The 7,214-nt window shown below is 36.4% G+C and overlaps 1 long non-coding RNA gene across 1 annotated transcript; it reads right to left on the reverse strand.

Annotated features, from left to right (window-relative positions):
* Positions 1–2,834: 2,834 nt before the first annotated feature.
* Positions 2,835–5,165, reverse strand: LOC141638416 (uncharacterized). The gene is made up of 3 exons (XR_012542085.1): positions 5,037–5,165; positions 4,831–4,939; positions 2,835–3,105 (listed from the first exon to the last, which is right to left on the reverse strand). It is a non-coding gene; the product is annotated as an uncharacterized LOC141638416 (long non-coding RNA).
* Between the last annotated feature and the right edge of the window lie 2,049 nt (positions 5,166–7,214).

A 7,214-nucleotide genomic window follows, 5' to 3' on the forward strand; every position in this document is an offset into this window, starting at 1 on the left:
CATTTTACGAACCGGACCACGAGGTAAAAAATAAGAGGAAGTGGAAGCCCACTTCCCCATTAGGTCTCAGTTTGGCCGAATGAGAGGAAACAAAAGGAGAGCCTCTCCTCACTAGTAACCTAATCAAATTCATTTGAAAATACATTAGGGTTTTGGAGGCATTTTTCCTCTAAAATTTCTAGATCTCACATCTAAGAAAAACTCACACAACTATTCTCTCAATATTGCAAGGCAATTAGAGAATACACTTCTAGCACGAGGGCATAATCTCAGACGGTCTTGGGTGTATCGATTAGGAGGAAATCTTTGTTGATTTCTGATCTTAGGCCAAATTCTCAAGGACCCGAGGTTGTTTCTTTATTCCTTATCGTTTCTATTGTTATTTCGTTTATGACATTAATTTGCATATCAAATTTACGTTATAGTCCTACAATTAAAGGGTTTTATAGGGATATTACCCCACAAGTGGTATCAGAGCGAGGCCACGTAAATTTTTCTATGTGATTTTCATCAAACGAAATTGAATCGATAAATTTTTGCATAAAATTGATGAACCGTGTGGCTGTTCTTGGTCTCGGCCAAATTTTTTTGTCACGGCAATTTTTTTGTGTTGAAAACCGTGCGGCCTTTTTTATTTATCACGGCCTGTTTTCATTTTTTTGCCTTGAATTGCGTGCCTCACGGTGCTTGGTAGATCAGACGATCTTTTGTTTTTCGATTTGTTCTTTGCGTATTGTTATTTTAATCGATAATTATAACAATATCTTCAGATCATGTCAATTGTAATTTTGTTTTAATTTGGATTATGTTCAATTTACAATTGTTTGTTAACAAATCGATTTTGTTTGTTTTTGTTAAGGCTCTCGTTTTTCAGCCGATTGATTTTTTTTTTTTTGGCTTTTTGAGCTCTGGGCATTAGCTCCAATAAAAAAAAAAAATTTTGGTACGGTTCACGGCCAGACGTGAAGAAAAAAAAAAAAAATTTGAGTTTTATTTTTTTTTGGCCTTAACATGTGCATAATACGGATTTATGCATTCGCTTGATAGTGAAACGGTTCACTCACGTACCATTTAGTTATTTTAAAACGATTTAAAGTAATGGATTATCACGGATTATAATTAAGTTGATTAAAGCGGTTTTGTCACATAATTTTAATCATTAAAGGTGGTTTGGATAAATTTAACATAATTACGGAATTATGTCACGAATAAATTTAATTTAGTTGATGCATTTTTTTATCGTCATTGTTGAATGCCTTGAATGCTTTTAATTACGTATTTATTTATTTTTTACAAACGGTTGTAACTTAGTGTGGCCTTAGTAGAACGTGTTACCGTAATGATGGAACACGGTCTTGGTTGTATTTTGAGATCTCGTATCTCCATTTTTATTTTTTTTGTAATTACAGTTTTATTTAGAATGTAAATAGGTTTATATTTTGTAAATTTTAATTGTAATTTTGAGAAGACCAAAGATGGAGATCGGATGCTCACTCCCGCTGCATGGAAAAGATGGAACATCAAGACAAGTTCTCGGGTCCAACGGTGGATTCCAAAGTTGTATTATGTTCTTTTTACTAGGATAGGCCACACTAGGAATTTTTATTTACGTTTTGCATTCTTTCATTTATTTTTCGCAACGATAGATTGCATCATATTCCGCCTAAAAACCAAACCACCTAATAATTGCATGAAAACTGACTCATATAGAGGTCACGCGTTAGTTTTCTTTGATATACAGATATCACACGTTTTATTTTAAGCCATCACCTAAATTAATTCATTCACGCAATGCTAGTTTTTCGTTCACTTACAATTAATTAAAATTAAGTCGATGGGATCTTCCTCGTATAAACAAAAATTGAGAACGGTCTTTATAGGTCAAACTCCAATAATTGACTAAGCAGTTAGTCCGAGTTATTGACTAATAATTAGTCAAACGCGAGGTTGAGATGATTATTTGATACGGATTAAATAATAAAATGGCTAAGACGAATTAAGCGGTTAATTCGTAAATTAAATATAAACGATTATATTTAATTGATGTATATTGAATTAATTATACAATATTGTCTTTGTCGGACATGTATTAATATTTCAACTAATCCGTATTATTAGTTGATGTTTTAATAACCGATAACCGATGACGATTTATAATAAAACCGCGTCATATACATTTAGCATTTTACGAACCGGACCACGAGGTAAAAAATAAGAGGAAGTGGAAGCCCACTTCCCCATTAGGTCTCGGTTTGGCCGAATGAGAGGAAACAAAAGGAGAGCCTCTCCTCACTAGTAACCTAATCAAATTCATTTGAAAATACATTAGGGTTTTGGAGGCATTTTTCCTCTAAAATTTCTAGATCACACATCTAAGAAAAACTCACACAACTATTCTCTCAATATTGCAAGGCAATTAGAGAATACACTTCTAGCACGAGGGCATAATCTCAGACGGTCTTGGGTGTATCGATTAGGAGGCAATCTTTGTTGATTTCTGATCTTAGGCCAAATTCTCAAGGACCCGAGGTTGTTTCTTTATTCCTTATCGTTTCTATTGTTATTTCGTTTATGACAATAATTTGCATATCAAATTTACGTTATAGTCCTACAATTAAAGGGTTTTATACGGATATTACCCCACATGACTTCACTCAGCCGAGAACGCATCTCCAGAACCAGAGACAAACAATCAGCAATCACAATACAACATCAACAACCGTCTGAATCAGTCTGTGACACCCTTAGAATTAACGATAAATAAAGGCGTAAATTCTAGGGAAAAACTGGTAGGATATGTTTGTAATTGGTTCAACTAGCCAAAAACCTGTAATTTCAAAAAATTTTCTAAACCAATTACAACATCTCCAACATTCCCAATAGACGGGTGCCAAAACCCGCAATTGCTAACAATCTAACTTACTTACACCGCTAAAGGTAAGAAAATACATAATGATACAACCCAAAATAGAAAAGGGAGACATATGTCCCTTCAAATTATATACAAACCAAAAGTGTAAAAGGTTTACTAATAGAATAGCCAAAACTAGGTCCAAGGTTCCTTGCTCACTAGCTCGTCTGTGACCCCAACAAAGCATCAACAACCTGTCAATCGCATTTTATACAAACACGAAAGCCACAATTCAGTGGGGAGTAACTTCGAGTCCTCCCAGCCACGAATCGTCAAAATTAATGTAACATGTAGTAAAACATGTAAACAATATGATAAACAATGTAATTATCATGTAATCTAACCTATGACCCCTTAAGTGACCAAACTTAACTATCATGTGAATCATATAATTCAAATAGTAATCCAAACTTTATCAATCAGAATCGCTTACATCTCACCTATTACAGTTCATAAAATCACCATACAAGAAAGGGCAATATATCAAAGACAGGCATAAGTTCTTAGTTCGGTCAATAGTCACTTTGTAACTCGAGTCTATACCACGAGGTAGGGAAGGTAATCGAACCGGTATCTTGGCTCAGCGGTTAATATTAATAAAACATGGCCAAGAGACAACACAACCCTAGCCTAAAATCTGCGTAGACCTAGACATGCGGATACACACCACCGCACCCAAGACCCACAACTTTTTTTAAAACAAAGTGAAGTGATTACTCTAAGGAGTCCACCAAAGGGTTGGCTAGTACTTAAGCTGACCACTTACTATCAAAATAAGTAACTGAGGTCATGCCCCAACTTGGATAAACATCCACTAGTCAGGAACACAAAGGCTATCAAGCAGTGAACATACACTCGTCAAAGACTATAAAGACCTATCTATGATGAAGGCCGAAGTACTCACCTAGGACCTAGTCCCAGCTAGTCCCAGCTTGAATACTTTAGCCCACACCACACAAGACTCACCACACAAGTCAAGTAAGACACCCACTTAACCATAAGAGGGCAAAAAGTCCTACTTACCAACATAAATTCTAACATTATATCATGTGAAAGGCTATAATATTGTCTATTCAGCATACAAATCCAACAGTGTCCTCAATAAGAATTTAATACTAACTTCCAATTCTAGCAATTTTAACAATATTAAAGGCTTTAGGGGAATCTAGGGCCATTACTACAAAATAAGAAGCTATTTAAATTCAACTAACTAAGTAAGAAGCTATTTAAATTCAACTAACTACACAAATGGCCTAAAACAAGAAAAAGGCCGATTATCTAATTCATTCAACCGAATTTTTACCCGCTTGACCTACGACAGTGCGGGTCAAATTGCGGCTGACCAATCACTCAATTAACTGATATCGCATCAGTCAAAGGGACTAAGGCTCAGTTTTCGGCACAATCAGCAAAACATTACAATTATCGCTATAAAATTCATTTTGAGCCTATTAATTACAATTTCATTTTGTAAACTATCCTAACATGTGATAACTATTAATATAAGCACAATTTTACCATTAACATAATTTTTGTTACTAGTATGATTCAATTCCTAATGTGTACTCATACTAACTATGTCATTAATAAACCTTAAATGACAAATTTTGCATGGAAAACCGCGAAACAAGCTACGGGCCGACCCGGACCAACCGTGGGCTAGTCGTGGGCCTGCCGGCCTGCTGCCCGTCCCCCTACACCACCATTTTTTTCCATTTTTATTTAGAAAAAGACCGTCTGAACATTAATTAATCGTTCCCAATTCAACTTTGTTAATTTAAACTAACAAAAGGCATAATTTAAGCATACATGCAACAAATTTTAACATGTGAAAACTACTACTCAAACAAAAATTCACCAAACATACAAAAATAAAAAACATGTGACGATCTTTCGTCGAGTAACTCGAAATATGTTACCTTAAGCTAGAAAAAGAGCAATTAGCACCTCAAAACCCAAACCCTAACAACAACTAGCCGCTATCCTCTACAATATACGAGTCCCCGAACTCGTCCTCCAATTCTTCACCTAAATAAACAATTAAAACACAATAATAAGCACAAATACCGAAAATACCGAAATTTCATCTTAAAACAACTTCAAGAAAACTGAAATTAAATTATACCAAGTTGTAGATCGCGACGAGAGGATTCCGGAAAGGTAAATTATGCGAAAAACCGATAAGAAATGAAGGAGATGTGACGATTTTTAGCTTGAATGTATAAAAAATGGAGTTTTGGTAATGTTAGAGGTTGAAGAAGATAAGAAAACCAGAAAAAATGAAGGGGAAGGGGCTGGTGCGCGTGAAAGGAAGAAAGGAAAGGAGAAGAGCGGGTTTGAGTCGGGATTTTTCGAGTCGGTTTTGACTCGTTTCGATAATAATTAAAACCGTAAGTCAAATGCAAATTCCGTCAAGACCAAAGTTCTTAAACACGAGATTACAATAAAATTGAGTATTCATACGACCCATTTCCAAATTCGTTTACCCAACGTTCAAAAGAATTGTCATCTTCCCCCCGATACGCCCTTATTTCGAAATAAAAAGTTTTACACGGTTTAAACTATTTTTAAACATCTCGAAACTATCAAAATAAATACTTTTCTTCAAAATATAATAAAATTATATTTCTTTGAATTATTTTTACTTTAAATACATTAATGTCAAATTTTACTTGATTAATTAATTATTTTCGAAATATATTAACGGTCCGAAATTACGGGGCGTTACAAGTCAACAATCACTAACTACAACACAATCACCACACATTATGTAATTAATACTGAGTAGGGAAACCCTACCTGGAAAGCACAACAATCAGTCGATCTCACAGCTGATATCAAAACGCTTCCTCTACGAATCCTCCTCCTAATATACAAACACATAATCACTACCAATCATACAAACAACAAAACCCCCAGATCCCCAAATTAGAGTTTAACCAACTTTAAAGAAACATCATAAAAACGTTATATAGGTCTTACCCTCGACGCAAGGATCACAACGGTATAAAGAAAGGTGAAATCCGACCTTCCACGCTCCGGGATTTGCCAACAATGCGATTAAAGCGAATGACGTAGTTTGATTTCTCTTCTCACAGTGATTAGGTTTTAAAAAGTGTTTTAAGAACAATGACGGAAGTATTATATACTCTAATCGCATTATTAACAAAACCCGAGAAATCATCCCCCGTAAACCGGCTACTCGATCGAGTATCCACGTTACTCGATCGAGTACCCAACAGGTCAGAAACTATTTTAATTTGCAACTCGCCCTTACTCGACAGAGTAAGGCCTACTCGATAGAGTACCCAGAGACTCATAAATACGTAGTATTATAGTCTTCCCTCCTTAAAAATAACTTCGTCCCCGAAGTTCAAACCACAACTAAACAAAGACACACCCTACGCACTCCCGACTCAACAACCAAAACAAAACTCAACATAAAACATGTTACTAACCCAAACTCAACCCGACTCAACGACAACAACCATACCGATACAACATAAAAAGGGTGTAAAAACTCTTAAAAACTCTTTGCGATCATCTCCTACCTCCCTAAAAGAAACAAGGTTACGTCCCCGTAACCATACATACCTGATCAAAAAGGAAAGGGTAACGCTCTCTCATGGCATCCTCTGCCTCCCATGTAGCTTCCTCGGTCTCGTGGTTAGACCAAAGGATCTTAAACAAAACTGTCTCACCACTCCTAGTCTTCCTAACCTTCCGGTCAAGAATCTGCTTAGGTACCTCAAGATATAATAAGGACTCATCTATCTCTAAGCTCTCTGCCTCTAACACATGTGACGGGTCACTCACATACTTCCGCAGCTGCGATACATGAAACACATTATGCACTCTTTCTAACGCAGCCGGTAAAGCCAGACGATATGCAACTTCCCCAACTCGCTCTAAGATCTCATAAGGACCGATGAACTTCTGACTCAGCTTGCCTTTCTTCCCAAATCTCATAACCCCACGCATAGGAGACACTTTCAGAAGAACCTTATCCCCAACCTGAAACTCTATATCCCGGCGATGTAGATCTGCATAACTCTTTTGCATATCCTGAGCTGCTCTCATCCATTCCCTGATCATCTTAATCGATTCAACCATCTCATGTACCATCTCTGGTCCTAAAACCACTGCCTCAGCACTATCGTCCCAACAAATCGGACTCCTGCATCTCCTCCCATATAAAGCCTCAAACGGTGCCATGTCAATACTAGTGTGGTAGCTGTTGTTGTAAAAAAACTCTATCAAATCCAACCTCTGTTCCCAGCTACCACCAAAGTCCATCACACAA

Source organism: Silene latifolia, unplaced genomic scaffold (assembly GCF_048544455.1).
Source record: "Silene latifolia isolate original U9 population unplaced genomic scaffold, ASM4854445v1 scaffold_20.1, whole genome shotgun sequence".
In the NCBI taxonomy this organism is placed as follows: domain Eukaryota; kingdom Viridiplantae; phylum Streptophyta; class Magnoliopsida; order Caryophyllales; family Caryophyllaceae; genus Silene; species Silene latifolia.